We start from the raw sequence: 17,983 nt of genomic DNA on the forward strand, positions 1-17,983 counted from the left end.
TCAAATGTGCAGTTCCCATATGACTCAGCAATTCCACTGCTAGGTGTAAACCCAAGATAAACAAAAACATATGTGCACACAAAAACTTGTACGTCAATACACGTGACACCATTATTCACAGTAGCCAAAAAGTGGAAATGACGCAAATGTCCATCAACTGATGAATGAATAAGTAAAACATGGTCCATTCATACAATGGAATAATATTTTGCCTTAAAAAGCAATGAAATTGGGGCCCCTGGGTGGCTCAGTCGGTTAAGCAGCTGCCTTCGGCTCAGGTCATGATCCCAGGGTCCTGGGATCGAGCCCCACATCGGGCTCCCTGCTTCTCCCTCTCCCACTCCCCCTGCTTGTGTTCCCTCTCTCGCTGTGTCTCTCTGTGTCAAATAAATAAAATCTTAAAAAAAAAAAGCAATTAAATCTTGGGGCACCTGGGTGGCTCAGTGAGTTAAGCGTCTGACTCTTGGTTTTGGCTCAGGTCATGATCTTGGGGTGAGATCTAGCCCCATATAGGGTCCTGTGCTGGGTGTGAAGCCTGCTTGAGATTCTCTCTCCCCTTTCCCTCTGCCTCTCCCCCACTGCTTGCATGCTAGCGTGCTCTCTATCTCTCTCTAAAAAAAAAGGACAACAAAATACTGATACAGCTACCAACATGGATGAAATGGATGAACATATAAATATTTATTTATTTATTTATTTATTTATTTTAGTATTCTTATATGGAGCATATACAATATTTCCTGTATTCTTCCACTTATAAGGGGTCTGTGGAATAGTCAAATGCATAGATCAGAAAGTAGAACTGTGCTTACCAGGTGTTGGGGGAGGAGGAATGGGGAGCTATCCTTTTAAGGGGGACAGAGTTTCAATATAGGTTGATGAAAACATTCTGGAGATGGGTGGTGGTGATGGTTGCTTGACAGTGGAAAGGTGCTTAATGCCCCTGCCCTGCACACTGAAAAATAGTTAAAACGGTAAGTCTTAAGCACATTTTACCAAAGTAAAAAAAAGTTTTAAAAACTACACAGAAACAAAAGAAGGAATGGAGCAGTGACTGACGTCTGTTACAACATGGATGAACCTTAAAAACATGATGCTAAGGATACCTGGGTGGCTCAGTTGGTTAAGCGTCTGCCTTCGGCTCGGGTCGTGATCTCAGGGTCCTGGGATCGAGTTCCGCATCAGGCTCCCTGCTCAGCAGGGAGCCTGCTTCTCCTCCCTCTGCCTCTGCCCCTTCCCCTGCTTGTGCTTTCTGGCTCTCTCTCTCTCTGTCGAATAAATAAATAAAATCTTAAAAACAAAACAAAACAAAACACGATGCTATGTGAAAGATGCCAGACTCAAAAGATCACAGACCATATAATTCAGTGTATGTGAATGGCCAGAATAGGCAGATCCAGAGAGACGGAGAATAGATCGGTGGTGGAGAGAGACTGCTAACCTGCCCTGAGCTTCCTTCTGGGGCCATGAGAATGTTCTGAAGTTAGAATGGATGCTGGTGGCACAGCTTGGTGGCTGCACTAAAACCACTGAACTGTACGTTTTAAAAGGATGAATTTTATGATATGTGAATTATATCTCAATAGAGCCGTTATTAAAAATTTACAGCCCATCTTGATTTGCTTTACATAACTTGCAACCAAGCAGACCTGTTTCAAGGCAGCCAGGAAGATGGGAAGCGAAAGGACATAAGCTGAAAAAGACATCCCCAGACCCATGTCTTTGCAATGTACTTTTGAATTTTGAAAGTAGTATATGCTAATCAAAAATTATGAATAATATAACTGAAAAGCTTCTTAACTCTCCTCAGAGGTGACCACTATTAAAATATTGCAAGCTTCTGGATCCATGAGGGTGTTTTGGTTTCAAGGTACCAGCCCTGGTGAAGGCAGGCAGGGACGCGGTTGGTCGGAATGGTGGGAGTTAGCTCAGTTTGGAGATCCCAGGGCTGCCAGGTCAGGAGCTGAGCTGCAGTCTCAGGAGGGCACCACAGTTGCAAGAAGCAGCTCTAATCATCTCTCCTCAATCGCTGAGGCACTGCACGGAGTGCCCGCTCCAGGCCTGGCTTGTGTTCAGACAAGCTTGTTTGTTCGGAACCATCACTGTGGCTGAGAAAAGCTGGTGCCCTGCTTGGCCAGGCCTGAGTCCCGTGCTCCAGCCCTGGGGACAGTGGGAGGAATAGAGTCCAACCCAAACCACCGGCACAGAATGTGGGGAAGAAGCAGTTCTCCAAAGGGAGTTTGGGGACGCACTGAGGAAATGCTGATGTACGTCTCATGACTCAGTTGGCCTTTCCTTATCAGTACACACAGATCTACTCCATTCTTTTAAAATACTTCCTTACAGGGGTGCCTGGGTGGCTCAGTCAGTTGGGTGTCCGACTCTTGATTTTTGTTTGCGGTTGTGGTCTCGGGGTTGTGGGATCAAGCCCTGCGTCAGGCTACACGCTTGGGAGGAGTCTGCTCTTCCCTCTCCCTCTGCTCCTCCCCCTATTTGTGTTCTCTCTCTCTCTCTCTCAAATAAATAAATAACCCCTTACTGTTCCATTGTTTAGATGTGCCCTAATTTATTTAATCTTCCTATTGGTGGACCCCTAGGTTGCCTCCCGGCGCTCTGATCACAAACACCCCTGCGGGGAACCATCTTGCTTGCATATCCTAGCAAACACATGTGCAAATATTTCAGTAGGATGGATTCCTAGGAATGACATTTCTGGGCTAAAGGGCATATTCCTTTTTTTACTTTCATAATCTTCTCTGGCTCTTTAGACTATTCCCCTCATTCCTCCTGCCCTACTGTCCCTCTCAAGAGCTTCCAGATGAGACCAGGCTCCAGGGTAGAGGGGGCAGCTTAAGCTGTTGGGAATTCCAGCTTTCTACTGCTGTACAACACAAGGTCTCAAAACTCACTGACTTAAAACAACCACCATTTAGGGGCGCCTGGGGGGCTCAGTCGGTTGAGGGTCTGCCTTTGGCTCTGGTCGTGGTCTCAGGGCCCTGGGATCGAGCCCCGCATCAGGCTCCCTGCTCAGTGGGGAGTCTGCTTCTCCCTCTCCCTCCGCCTGCTCCTGTGCTCTCTCTCTCGCTCGCTCATTCTCTCTCTCTCAAATAAATAATAAATAAAATCTTAAAAAAAAAAAAAACCCACCATTTTGTTGTATCTCGTGGTATTTGGGGTCAGGAATCGGGGCAGGGCTTGGCTGGGTGAGTCTTCCGCCTCCCGTGATGGCCCCAGTGGTCACGTGGGGGCATTCAGCTGGAGGCTCGGCTTCATTCCTATGTCTGGCACCTTGGCGAGCACATCTGGATGGCTGGGCTCAGTGGAGCCCCTTTTCCTCCCCATGTGGTCTCAGGGCCTCTCCATGTGGTCTCCCCAGCAGGGTAGTGGGACTTTCACATGGTGACTCATGTTCCACAAGAACGAGGCAGAGCTGCAAGTCCACTCAAGGGCATTGTCACGCTTGCTGTGTTCTATTGGTCCAAGTAGTCACGGTCCAGCCCAGACCCAAGGGAAGGGGAAATGAATCCCACTGCTGAATGGCAGGGGCATCGAGCACCTCCAGAGAGGGGAAGAATTCACCCCCCACCCCAGCGTGAATGGTTTTCTTTTGTTAGTCATAACGTCCACTAGGTTACCTGCCTAAGGGAGCACGTTTAGCCCCAAGGGTTCTTCTAGGTGAAAGGTTGTAGGTCCCTCTTAGGTGCCCCCTTTTACAGAATAAATATTTACAGATTAGAAACAGGCTCAAAGAGGTAAAGGGAGCTGCTCGATGTCAGTTCACTTTGGGGACTTGAAGCTAATAGAAATGTTTCATTAGCATTATTCATACCCTGGTCCCTAACATGGAGTCTAATAGCCCATTCATAGATGCACGTGTGACTTTAGAATGAGTGTCATCCAGCTGGCAGGTGGATGAGTCAGAACTCGGATCCGGGTTTTAGACCCAGATCCAGGGCTCTTTCCCTCACAGTGCCCCGGGGGAGTGTCCAGAATCAGCTGCCAGTCCACTGGCCTGGGATGTTTGGGCGCCTTCTCTGAGGAGCCTCTGACTGGCTCCATGCGTCCGTGAAATCAGGGCAGTGGGCGGTGTGCCTGGGACACAGCTTCAAGGCCAGAGAAGAAGAGATAGTGGACTGGCCACCATCACGGAAGACCGTCAAGACTGAGCAGAATTTAAACCTGTCTAAGCGCAGCCAAGAAAGAACCCTCTCCCCCGAGCCCCATCCTACCCTCACTCCCCGTCATGACTGTGCTTTAAGACCAAAGCTTTTCCATACATCACACCAAACGTTTCTGGAGTGGGTGAGGTCCCTCAAGGTCAGAAAACATACAATCAGCTGGAAAGAGGGATTTCTGGGTCAAAAAATAATAGTCCGTTAAACTTCAAAATACCTTTGGTTTTCAATAGAGGCAGGCTTGTGCCTCATGGGCGTTTCGTGGAAATGTAACCACACCTGCCATGTTATACGGACATCCTAGAAACGAGGCCTTTCATTGGATTGGTCAGCACTCAAACCCAATCCAAAACAACAAAAACCCACCATGCCCACTTGAGTTTGAATTTCAGATAAACAACAACACATTTTTAGTATTCACCTGTCCTTTGCAACATTTAGGACCTATTATTTAATTTATTGTTTATTATTTCTATTATTATTGAATATGTCTTATATATTGATTCAGATATATTAATACTGAAAAATAATTTGTCATTTTTCTGGAATTTGAATTTAAATAGGCATCCTGTATTTTATCTAGCGGCCCTGTCAAGAACTGAAAAGAGGTGCAAGTTTCTTCTCATTGCTCGGAGGTCTGATGATGTCTTCAATAGAGGCTCTGTATTTCAAGATTCTGGTTTGTTTATTCAAAGAAAGGCCGCCAGCAGGTCCCTCGCACCTAATGCCTGGCACAGAGAGGGAAATTGGTAAATATTTACAGAATGATTATCTGCCCGTATGTCCTACTGGATGCCACAGAGGATCAGAGGTTACAGTGGGTGGAGTCAGGGCTGTGATTGAGGAGAGCCTGGATGATGGAGCCTATGCAACCTGAGGTTTGGGTGGGGAGGTCAGGGAGGGCTTCTAGAATGATGTCAGACCTGACATGAGCTGCTAGGAGCTGCTTAAGCTTCTAGAGTAAGGTGAGGCCTGACATAAATAGGACAGAAGCAGAGGAAGCTCAAGCAAAGGCAGGGAGGCTTGAGAAAGCTTTCTGAGCTGCCCATAACGGGGCTGGCAGGAGCCAGTCAAGGCAGGAGGATGTGGGGAAGGGTGTGTCCTCTGCAGGGGCTGGGGAGCAGCAGAGGAACAGAACATAAGCTCACGGAAGGACAATGAAATAATAGCTTAATCCCGATGTACAGATTGTGATATTATGTTTTTTCATAGGCTCACCCTGCTCAAAATAATCCTTAGCTGTTTCTACACACACATCTTTATCTCGTACCAACAAGGAGAGGTTAATACCCGGCCTGACAACATCTGCCACCTGGCGGTGATGCTTGTAAGGACACCCTGACGGAAAACCACCACGCCTAGCTTTGATTACTAACTTTGTTCTTGTCACAGTGATGATGGTGATGGTGACGATCATGGTGAGATATCATTTATTGAGATCATACAGTGTGTAGGATACATTACATACATTAGTTCATTTAATTCTTGCAATAATCTTTCAAGGTAGGTATTTTTATTCCTACTTAACAAAGAAAACCAAGCCTCAGAGAGGTCTAGTAACTTCTCAAGGTTACACAGCTGGGAAGACAAGGATCCAATTTAAACTCCGATCTTTCTAGCCACAAAGCCCCTATATTCGCCATTACACAATGGTGCCAAATCCAATAATATGCCGCTGTAATTTAAAGTAATAAAAAATAGGGCGCCTGGGTGGCTCAGTCGGTTAAGCGACTGCCTTCGGCTCAGGTCATGATCCTGGAGTCCCTGGATCGAGTCCCGCATCGGGCTCCCTGCTCGGCAGGGAGTCTGCTTCTCCCTCTGACCCTCCTCCCTCTCGTGCTCTCTGTCTCTCATTCTCTCTCACAAATAAATAAATAAAATCTTTAAAAAAAAATAAATAAATAAATAAAAAATATAAAAACAAGATAATCATGACATTTTTGATAGGTAGCCTTCTGAAACAGCTTCAGTGATCCCTGCCCCCTGCCATTTAGGCCCTCGATAGTGTCCTCCCTTGAGTGTGGGCTAAACTTAGTCACTTGTTTCTTATAAATAGAATACGGCAAAACGGACGTGATCTAATTTCTGAAGTGAGGTTATAAAAGGGACGCCATTGATGACATACCACGTCACACTCCTTGGGATGGCTCTTGTAAAACCAAAAACAAAACGGGAAACAAGTGTTGGCGAGGATGTGGAGAAATTGGAACCCTCGTGCCTTCCTGGTGAGAACGTAAAATGGCCCGGCTGCCATGGCAAACAGCATGGTGGTTCCTCAAAAAGTTAAATGTAGAATTGCCGTATGATCCAGCAATTCCACTCCTAGCTATGTATCCGAAGGACCCGGAAGCAGGGACTCCAACAGATATTCGCACGCCTGTGTTCACAGCAGCCAAGAGGTGGGAGCCGCCCAGTTGTCCCTCGACAGATGAGTGGATAACACAGTGGGGTCTATCCATAGAGTGGAATATTATTCAGCCCCCAAAAGGAGGACGTTCTGACACAGGCTGTAACGTGGATGAACCATGAAGACATTGTGCTAAGTGAAATAAATCAGCCACAAAAAGTCTCATTTGGCTCCACTTGTAAGACTCTCGTCATATTTCATCAAGGAGAGAAGTCAAATTCATAGAGCGAGAAAGTAGAACAGAGGTTGCCAGGGGCTGGGGGGGGGGAATGGAAAGTTAATGTTTAATGGGGACCGAGTCTCTAAGAAGATGAAAAACTTCTGGGGGTGGACAGTGGAGACGGTTGTGCAACATTACGAATGTGCTCAATGCCGCAAAACTGTACCCTTAAAAATGGTTAAAATGGTGAATTCTGTGTTCTGCATATTCTAGCACGATAATAAAAAATCAATAAGAAGTTCTAAAAGTGTGACTTCTCTCTCCCACTGCTCCCTCTCTCTCTCTCCCACTGCTCCCTCTCTCTCTCTCCCACTGCTCCCTCTCTCTCTCTCCCACTGCTGCCTCGGATGAAGCCAGCAGCTGTGTTGGGAGCTGCCCCAGGGAGAGGCCAACACGCAAGGAGCGGAAGCCCTCACTCCAGCCGAATCCTGTCCCTGAGTGAACTCAGAAGGGGGTCCTGCCGTGGGTGATCTTGGGAGGACTGCGGTCCCAGATGACACCTTGACTGTTGGGATGAGAGAGACCCGGAGCTGGAGGGACCCACTAAGCTGTGTCCAGGGCCCTGACCCACAGAAACCGAGAGATAATAGTGTGTGTTGTTTGGAGCGATTTGTCACGCAGCAGGAAAGCTAATACACTGTTCTTGGTATGTCTGGCCTCACAAGTTTTGTTGGGCAAATTAGACGGCGTTTACAAAGGTGCATGGAAATGTCAGGTATGACAGAAGGACTGAGACTGATTCAAGAAGACAGTATCTAGTGGTAAGCGCCCAGACATTGGAGCCAGACTGCTGGGTTTATTTATAGGCTCTGCCACCTCCTAGCTGTGTGACTTTGGGCAAGTTACTTCACCTCTCTGTGCCTCGGTTTCCCTTGTTAATTGGAACTAATGAGGTTGTTCCCCATAGATTGCTGTAAAGATTGTAATTACTTTTGTTTTCAAAGATTTTTAAAAATTTATTTATTTGAAAGAGAGAGAGAGAGAGAGCACAAGCAGGGGGAGCAGCAGAGGGAGAGCGAGAAGCAGGCCCCTGATGAGCAGGGAGCCCGATGCGGGGCTCGATCCCAGGACCCTGGGATCATGACCTGAGCCGAAGGCAGACACTTAACCGACTGAGCCACCCAGGAGCCCCAAGATTGTAATTACTTATAGAGCACTCAGGACAGTGCCTGGCCCAGTTTATTTGCAGGATTAGTATGTGAATAGAGACAATTAAATAATTTAATTGAAAATATAAGCAGATGAGAAAATAAAAGACATGATCTCGATTTTATTAAAAGAAATATATAGGTGCATGCTCAAATGTTACCACACAGAAAATACCTGAATCATTTATCACAGGATTGGGGGACACAGTGGAAGATGGTGATGAAAAGCTCACACTAACTAGAACAGGTGGGGTGAAAATCCCCATCGCATCCCTTCCTAACTGTGAACCCCATCATCGTGTCCTCTGGGAGGCATGGGGGGGGGGTTTCTGCCTCTGCGGTCACCACAGAAACGGGCTAAGAGAACTGGATGGAATCTAGCAGGTGGGTATATGGGAGCTCACTGTAACACTGATTCAGTTTTGCTGCTTGTTTGAAAATGTTCTTAATAAGATGTTGGCAGGGCGCCTGGGTGGCTCAGATGGTTAAGCGTCTGCCTTCAGCTCAGGTCATGATCTCAGGTTCCTGGGATCGAGTCCCACATTGGGTTCCCTGCTCAGTGCAGAGCTTGCTTCTCCCACTCCCTCTGCCATTCCCTCTGCTTGTGCTCTTCTGTCTATCTCTCTGTCAAATAAATAAATAAAATCTTAAAAAAAAAAAAAGATGTTGGCAAAATTACTAGCTGGGTGGGTGGGGGTGGGGGAAAAGAGAGAATGAGAGAGGCCACAGAAACCGTCAGTGGACGCAGGCATTGCACATGATTTAGAGCAACTGAGTCATTGGGGTGTCATATAGGCCAGCCTCCTTGCTTTCCAGATGGGGAAGCCGCTGCTGTCTCATGTCACCTGGCCTGGAGCAATGGCAACATTTTTGTTACAGTACCAAGCTGCCTCGAGGACTTTTCCCAAAGCATCCTTCTCGTGTAGAAAGCTCTGTATGCCTCTGACTTCCCCAGATGGGAACAGGCCAGGGCAGGTGGGGCTGAGGGCCTGTAGGCTGACACCCCCACCCCGGCCATGCGGGGCAGGGAGCTCAAAAAGCTCAAGAAGGGTGGCTGCCACAGGGATGGGCCAGCCCTGCTCTGAATAAGCGTGCTGTGTGGAAGCCCCCATCAGGTGCTCCTGGCAGAAGGGAGGTGCTAGAAGGCCTTTCTAGAAATGCTTAGAGCAGTTTTTGTGGTCATCATTAGCCCATCACTTTCTCAGAATCCCTGCCCACACTCACGCGGCAACTCACAGTGGAGATAAACCGGCAGGGAACAATAGTTAGAACCAGGCACCGGTCTTGGACACGCTTTGCTTCCTTCCACCTCTGCTCTGCTTCCTGTTCGCTCCAGACATCGGGCACCACACTTGGATGCTCAGCTCTGGGCTTCCCTCCCCTGCAAAATGGCGAATCGCCTCACCAGGCCTTTGGGAAATGAGCGAAGATGATACACACAATAGGCTCAGCACATGTCTTGCATGTAGAAGGCAAATGACAAGTAATGTGCCGGTGTGTTGTTTATTTATTAATTTTTATATTAAAGAATCATCCACTTAGCAGCTTTTACAGGGCAATTATCATCCTCTCTGAACTCCAGTTTCCTCCTCTGGAAAATAAGACAAGTAACTCCCACCTCAGAGGTTGTGGTGAGAACGTGGGGTTAATGATGCAAAGTGCCTGGCTCATGGCCAGAGAGGACAGAGAGCTGGTGGTCATGCTCATTACCAGTTGAGCTCGGATGTTGCCTTGGCGTTCTTGCCAATGCGTGAGTGAAGCTGAGGGTGGAGAGGAACTCGATTTGCCATCATTGGCCTGTGCTCAATGAGTACTCATTTCCCATTATTCTTCTCTATCACGTTTCTTTCCCCAGTAACTGACTTCCAGGTGCTGACCTGGTTTGGTGAGGATTTGGACTTGCAAGAGGCTGTGCTCAAATGGTAGGTCCCCATGAATGACACAGGACTCCAAAGACATGTTAATATGGCAGCCCCTACCATCTAGAAATCCTTGGGTTTCCCAGAAAAAGGCATTCTAGCTAGGGAAAGGCCTCCCAGAGGGTCAGGGTTTCCCATAAGTGTGGGTACGAGGATTGAAGTTCCAGGAGCTCCGAGTCCCCCACATCCACAATCAGACTGAAATTTCTCCTTCAAAGCTTTATACCTTGGCCTTTATACCTTTTGAAAATGAAGACACCTAGGAATATTCTATAAGCTATTGTAGTTATTCTGTTATCAGGAGGACAGAACTGGCTTTGAAAGGCCTGAGTATACCAAGGATTGCAGAAAACTATAAAGAATGGAATTAGTTCTGAAAATAGAACTTGACTCTAGAAAAAGTGCTGAACATAAAGGTAGGCAGAACTGAGTTCAAATCCAAGCCATACACAATTAGCTGTTGGACTTGGACAAGTCCCTTAAACTCTCTGAACCCAAAGTTTCTTCTATGTAAAATTTGAATAACAATACTTATTATTTTTTATTGTTAAAGCTCCCTCCTTACTTTAAAATCCACTACCAAATGAACTAATGGACAGAAAATGTTTCATAGTCAATTTCCCACTAGAGAGTGGGTGGCTTATTACAAAGACTCAGTTATGAGAGAAATCCAACTCCAACTAACTGACGCTGTATAAAGGAACTTATTGGCTCCTGTAATTAAAGACCAGAGATAGAAAGGCTTCAGGCTTAGCTGGATCCAGGAAATGAAACCATATTTTCCTGGCTGTCTCACCATCCCTCCTTCACATGGGCAGATTTTTCTTCTACTGCATATAATTTCTTTCATGGGGTAAGGGAAGATGACCCCAGCTGCAATCAATGCGTTTCCTCCTATCTTAACAACTGCATGGCAAAAGAGAGCTTCTCCACCTCCCCCACGCACATACATCACCCTACCAATCCCAGGGAAAATTTGAAAAGGCACTGTTCTGATCATCGGCCTTCCTTGGACCAATCACTGTTGTTGCAAAACAGACTGCAGTGGTTGATCCGGTCCGAGTTATTTACCTACCCCATAACTAGATGTGGGTGGACTTTCTGCCTCACAGCCCCATGAAATCTACATGTCTGGGGGTGGGGGGCAAGTGTAAAAGTTCTGGACAGTCACAAAACAGAGCGGGCCAGCCTAGGTCTCTTGCAGAAGTCCCCAGTTCCCTCATGAGAGAGACAAGATCAAATGAGGTCAGGCTGCCATGTGGTCCTTCAAGCACCTGGGGAATAATAGATGCTGTGTCTGCTGCTTGTCCTGTTTTCTGTATGCCCACCACGTTTTCAACATTTTGTTATATTTGAGAAATTTCCGTCTCCCCATGGAGGAGGTGGGACCCAGGAATGTCGGCTTTCCAGCCTTCCTTGAAGCCAAGGCACCTGTGTGTGACCCGGCTCCGCCAATCAGATGCCCGGGAGAAACTATATGGAAGTGAGAACCCAGAGAAGGAGGCTCAGTGTGGTGAGGGTGGCTACGGGCCCTCAGTTTAGGGCAAAGTTCTTGGTGCAGAAATGTCCTAGAGGAGCGAGAGCATGGTTGTGTTTTGCTCATCCAGCTGTTTCTATGGTTGTTTCCGGGCACTGATCCTGGAGGCACAGCCTTGAGCCAGGTCCACCAGCCCCTCAACCCATCCCGTGAGTTAACTTCCTTTTAAGGAGCTCCTTTTCTGCTTAATCAGCCAGGGTGTGTTTCTGTTACTTGCAAGGAAAAGCCCTGACTAATGGCACTCTAATTGCCCCCTCCCCACAGCAAGTAGCAGGTGGGAGAGGTCTCCCAGAGGGGCAGTTTTCCCCACTTGCCAGGGAAGACCCAGAGGGGCAGGGGATCTTTGGGTAGACCAGGGTGATGTTGTCAAATCACCTGCGAGCCCGGCCCCAGCCGCAGGATCTTGAACCAAGTTCCTAGGGAGAGGATGGGTGACACGATGACAAAAGTCAGTCTGATGAAAAAGCAATATGACTTGTCGTACATGGATGACCTAGTACTTAGTTATGTGTGTGTATTTATTCCTATTGAGGCAAATTTCACATAACATAAAATTAACCATTTTTAAGATGTGCAATTCAGTGGCATTTAAGACATTCACAATGTTGGGTGACCACCATCTGGGTCTAGTTCCAAAACATTTCCATCACCCCCCAAACGATGCCTGTTGCCCATGAAGCAGTCTCTCCCCATTTCCCCCTTCCCCCTGGTCCCTAGCAAGCACTTACCTATTTTCAGTCCCTGTGGATTTACCTCTTCTGGATATTTCATATAAATGGAAACATACAATCCGTGACATTTGCATCTGGCCTGTTTCACTTAGTGTGATGTTTTTGAGGTTCATCCATGTTGTAGCAGGTGTCAGCGCTTCATTCCTTTTTGTGGCTGAATAATATTCCACTGTAGGATATACCACATTTTCCCCATTCATCAGTTGATGGACATTAGGGTGGTCTCTGCCTTTTGGTGATTATGAACATGCTCCTAGCCCCGGGAGCATAAGGAAGGATGACAGGTGGGTGGGACTGTCGGAATCCAATGGGGCAGCGGTGGTGACCAGTCGTGAGACAGGGCAACAATCTTCAGCCTGGAGCAGAGAGAGCGATAGAGTCTGGGAGTGTCCCAGTGGGTTCTGGGGGAGATCGAAGAACACAAAGCAAATGTGAGGAGGGAGAAGTGGGCTGTTGTGGTAGTTGACGGACAGACACATGAGTCTCTGGGAGCTCTGAAGGAGAAATGGTGGTCTGAAGGGAGAGTTCCAGTCGTCTGACCACAGACCAGGACAGCAGACAGTAAAGCACAGCTCTGGAGGGAATAGGCCAGGTCTTGAATCCTGACTCTAACTCACCAGCCACGGAACACTGGGGCGGTCATTCACCCTCCCAGATCTCAGTTCCTCTTTTGTAAGGGGGCTAATAACCACCTCTCCTTCACAAGGTCGTCATGAGGACTGGTTGGATGATGTAAGTAAAGCACGATACCAGACACCCAAGAATCTCTTACACTTATTTTTATGGTTTGGCTAGTGTTATTGTGTCTCTGTTTGTCTGTTGCACCCTGAAGTAGGTATAAGGTGGTAAAAGGGGGTAGTAGGTGTGAATCTACTTAGCCCGTAAACTGGGTTGCACAAAATGTCTCTTTCTTCATTTTTCAATGTCAGAACTGAATTTCTTTATTGATTCTCCACTCCCTTCGAGGATGGAAACTTATCTGAGTCCATCTGGGGTTTTCCAACTCTCCTTGGGGTGGCAGCTAGCCCGTGGAGGGGACTTACATTGATCCAAGTCCTAAGGAAGGGGGTCATCTGCCTGGTCTTTGGTCATCTGTCAGTCAGCGTTCACCTGGAGAAACAGAACCACGGGATATACTAGGCATCAGCTTGTTGCAAGTCATCAGTTTTATGCAATTGTGGGAGCTGGCTTTGTGGGAGGTGAGTCCACAAGGGAGCTCACCTTGTGGGAGGTGAGTCCAAAATCTGCAGGGCAGGTTGTCAGGAATGTTGGAACTCTCAACTTGGAGCTGCTGTCCACAGGTGGAATATTTCTTCAGGGGAGCTTCACTTCTGCTCTTAAAGCCTTTCAACTGATTGAATTAGACTCACTCAGATTAGCTAGAATAATCTCCATTACTTAAACTGATTACAGACTAATCACATCTACAAAGTACCTTCACAGCAACACCTAGTGTTTGACTGAGTAACTGGGGACTACATCCTTCCCAAATTGACACATACACCTGACCATCACCATCACCAACCCCAATCTCCGCTGCCCTCTCCACCCAGCCTCTTGGGGGGTCTCAGGCCTCCTCAAACCATCAGTAGCTGCGGGGCACTAGGCAAGTTACTTAACCTCCACATGCCTGACTCAAATGGGGATAATAATAGTATCGGCCTCGTGTGGTTGTTATGAGGATCAACCGGACAAGAACCTGTAACAAGGACTTAGACCAGTGGCGGACACAGGAGGTTGGGTAAATATTCTCTCTCATCCTGCGCCGGCCCCCTGTCGGAGGCAGGAACTCCGGGGTCTTCTGGCCTCACTGAGATGCCTGCTCTCAGACCTCCAACCTTAAGAGAGGGTTGTCCTGAGCGCGTCACCAGACCGCCAGGAAAGTTGACAGCGAAGCACGTGGGCCGCCCCCCGCTCCCGCTCCCCAGCATAGCGCCCGGGCCATGCGCGCGCGCGCCCCCCCGAGGAAGTGGGGGGAATAACACAGGGGAAATAATCGTTTGGGACGCTGGCAGCTTTGCGGGGGGACGGAGAGCAACACGCGGGAGAAGTGTTCTTCTCCCCTCGCTTCGGAAGACACCCGGGAAGCTGCTCGCGGGGGCTACCACAGCGCTCTAGACTGGGGTGGAAACACACCGCGTCCGCACCCAGGCGCGAAGGCGCCGCCAGCCGCGCGCCTCCAGGGGGCGCCACTGAGCTTGGCTGCGCCCCGAGCGGGCGGGACTCCGGCGCGCTCTTGGAAAACACGGCACTTCCTGGAGCCAGCTGGGTGGGGACGTCGAAAGTCTGTGATTCAGGGTGTGACTGTGGCTGTGACTTCATCTACCCTGCCAGCCTGGAGGACGCCAGTCACGTGGCCCTGTCTGGTTTCCCGGGGGGCGGGGGGGGAGGCTGTGCATTCCTTGGAGCCGGGCTTGTGGTTACCCCTGCCCCCCTTTGGTCCCTGAATAAGCACGTCTTTAGATTTGATGATGCCAGTCTCCCTCTTCCCTGACGGAGCCGAGGGAGCTTTATTTAGCCTCTGCAGACCCCTCTCCTGGGAAAGCCGTCCTTGTGAGTCTGTAGGGTCCGACCCTGCTGTTCCATTACCTGGGCATCACCCGGCCTGGCCTTCTGCTCATGAGGCGTCATTTATGGCGCCCTGACTGACACTGGCCACAGCAGGCTGGAGGGAAAGGAGAGGATCAGGATAAAAAGTGGCACCTCGTGGGGCTTTGTTAAAAATTCTTCTTTTACTAACCCCCCAGCCAGGGCTTCTGGGCGATGCTGGTGCCCTCGGAGGGCAGAGTCCTGCCTGGGAGGTCAAGAGGCAGCCCTTGTCCCCTGGCCACTCAGGCCCCTCAATGAGTTCATCAGTATCTCATGCAAATCGGGCCCCTGAGGCCCCCTCCATGCTTGAAAAGAGGCAGGCTGGGGTCAGGGAAGGAGCTTGAGTTTTGGAAACAAGCAGGCCTGAGGCCAGGGCTGGACTCTTGTTTCTGCTAATACCATCTTGACCCTGGTTACATTCTTAAAGTCTATGAGCCTCAGTTTTCTCATCTGTAAGGTGGGCATCATAATACCCACCTCCTAGGATTAAAGAAGATGTATGTGAAGTGCCTAGCACGGAGCCTGGCATGTAGCAGACAGCCAATAAATAATTGTCAAATAAATGAATAATTTTATAAATTATTATAAATTTTATAAATGTTATTTATTTAACTTACATATTTATACAGAAATTAAGTACTCAATCAATGAAAATTGTAGATAGATAGAATCTCAAGGTCATAGACCTATAGAACTGGAAACACCTTAGAGCTTATGGCCCAACCCTTTCATAGGAGAGGTTTAGGGTTTTCCCAGGTCCATTAAGCATGGCAGAATGTGGACACAGGGTGCCTGGATGGCTCAGTTGGTTGAGCGACTGCCTTCGGCTCAGGTCATGATCCTGGAGTCCCGGGATCAAGTCCTGAATCGGGCTCCCTGCTCGGAGGGGATTCTGCTTCTCCCTCTGACCCTCCCCCCGTCATGTGCTCTCTTTCTCTCTCAAATAAATAAATAAAATCTTAAAAAAAAAAAAAAGAATGTGGACTACAGGGCCAAGTCACTTGGTCCAACTCTTGCCCTGACACTAACTAGGTGTGTGATTTTGGGCAACTTACTTAATCTCCGTGCTTCAGTTTCCTCATCTGTAAAATGGGGATAATGGTGTCTACTTTATAGGTTGCTGGAAAGATTAATGGGAAAAAACCTGAAAAATATTTAGCTCAGTGTATAGTAAGAGCTCAGCAAATGCCTGATACAGCTATTGTATCAGGTATCATCAAGGAAAGTGTCAGCCACAGATCATCTCGTCCAGAGATTAGTGGTGTTCAAAGTTTTTTTGTTTTTTTTCCAAATAAAAACTTATGTAGATGTCACATCATACATTCATTCATTCATTCATTTGTTCAACAAATAAATATTGAATGTCCCCTCTGGGCCAGGCTTTATTCTAGATGTTGGAGATACAGACCTCAAGCATCTCTGCTCTCAGAAAGCATACATGCTACCAAAGGGAAGCATAAAATACACAAACAAGCAAACAAAAATAAATCCGTAACACACCAAGTGGTGATAAGGCTAAGCAGAAGAGTAAGGCAGGGTACTTCTACAGTTTGGTGACTTGATTCCCACTAAAGGGCCAGTAGTTTTACTCAACATTGCCTTTGCATCGTTCCATATGTCAATAAGGTATTTATTTATTTATTTATTTATTTATTTATTTATTAAAAGATTTTATTTATTTATTTGACAGAGAGAGATAGAGAAGGAACACAAGCAGGGGGAGAGGGAAAGGGAGAAGCAGGCTTCCCGCTGAGCAGGGAGCCCGATGCGGGGCTCGATCCCAGGACCCCGGATCACGACCCGAGCAGAAGGCAGACACTTAACAACTGAGCCACCCAAGCACCCCTGTCAATAAGGTTTTTAAAAAGCAAATAATGTGGGGCGCCTGGGTGGCTCAGTCGGTTAAGCGGCTGCCTTCGGCTCAGGTCATGATCCTGGAGTCCCTGGATCGAGTCCCGCATCGAGTCCCGCATCGAGTCCCGCATCGAGTCCCGCATCGAGTCCCGCATCGAGTCCCGCATCGAGTCCCGCATCGGGCTCCCTGCTCGGCAGGGAGTCTGCTTCTCCCTCTGACCCTCCTCTCTCTCATGCTCTCTGTCTCATTCTCTCTCTCAAATAAATAAATAAAATCTTTAAAAAAATAAAATAAAATAAAATAAATAAAAAGCAAATAATGTGTTAGGCAATAAGGCCCCCTCTCCCTCCAGTCTCAACCCACAGTACTTTGTACAAACTTCATTTATATAGAACTTAATATGCTGTAGAGTTTCACAGGGCCTTCTCAACAACTCAGAAATCCCCAAATGGCAAACTGAACTTTGGTTTGTGAAATCATTTGGTTTTAAAACCTGCCTTGGATGGATGTGAGGCTATTTATAGTCTTTTTTAAAAAACTGTATTTAATGCAAATATCCATACATGTCACTTGCAGTAATGTAAATGTGTTGAATTCCCAAGTGTTGCTACAGGCCCACGGGGGTGCTATGAGAATAACGGTATTATTTTCTTTCCAAAATCTGATACATTCTGAAATCTAAAACCCATTGATGCCCAAGGATTTGGAGTGAGGGACCCTGGGCTTGTATTTTGTTCTCCTGAGTACATCCATCTCCTCTGCTTAATTGATATCTGTGGTGATGGATATCATGTCCTAAACACATCTGTGTTCCCAGATTCCCGCAGAGCGCCTGGTGTGTGGTCACATGCAGCAAACTCTGTGGGATAAGTCGATTTTCTGAATTTTCTATAACTCTGTGGAGAACTCCCATACCACATCTTAAGGAGCAGATTGGATCTCAGAATTTTAGGGTAATGTTCAGGTTACAGTGACAGATTGGATGTATGCATCTAATTTTGCTCTTTCCCGAAACCCCACTAGAACTTCTGGAAGAGGGATTGAAAAAAAAAAAAGCCCCACAATGTCGAGAAAACAGGACGGGAAACCACAGCCACAAGAGGAGATGCAGAGTGGTAAATAATTTGGCAGGCCTGGGAAAGCCGAGAAAAGCAGCCATGGGAAGGGCTGAGCACAAACCTGATTTGCACAGCAGACTCAGCCCAAGACAAAGAAACTGGAGGCACGAGGTCTCTCTGTGAGTGAAGGTGGGGTGGGGGTGGGGGGGTCAGGAGCAAGTGCTAAAGTAAGAAGAACGGGGAGTGCTCTCTAGGAAGCAATTAGGTCCTAGATTCCCTCCCCCACCCCCCCAATCCCCCACATTCCCCTGCAACTGATCCTCCTCCACAACGGAAGAAGTCTG

General features: G+C 47.7%; 2 long non-coding RNA genes across 2 annotated transcripts in view; one reads left to right on the forward strand and one right to left on the reverse strand.

Annotated features, from left to right (window-relative positions):
• Window positions 1-3,503, reverse strand: part of LOC135364387 (uncharacterized) — a 40,485-nt gene extending 36,982 nt beyond the window's left edge. The window contains exons 1-3 of the long non-coding RNA XR_010411344.1: window positions 3,148-3,503; window positions 1,107-1,268; window positions 813-955 (exon numbers count right to left, since the gene is read on the reverse strand). This is a non-coding gene — a long non-coding RNA (uncharacterized LOC135364387). The remainder of the gene's footprint in view (window positions 1-812; window positions 956-1,106; window positions 1,269-3,147) is intronic.
• Window positions 3,504-3,505: 2 nt separating this feature from the next.
• Window positions 3,506-6,827, forward strand: LOC135364388 (uncharacterized). Its single transcript, XR_010411345.1, has 3 exons — window positions 3,506-4,924; window positions 5,388-5,593; window positions 6,232-6,827. It is a non-coding gene; the product is annotated as an uncharacterized LOC135364388 (long non-coding RNA).
• The last annotated feature ends 11,156 nt before the right edge of the window (window positions 6,828-17,983 follow it).

Source organism: Mirounga angustirostris, unplaced genomic scaffold (assembly GCF_029215605.1).
Source record: "Mirounga angustirostris isolate CCGP_5_RB_7025 unplaced genomic scaffold, mMirAng1.0.hap1 SCAF_5, whole genome shotgun sequence".
Classification (NCBI taxonomy): Eukaryota; Metazoa; Chordata; class Mammalia; order Carnivora; family Phocidae; genus Mirounga; species Mirounga angustirostris.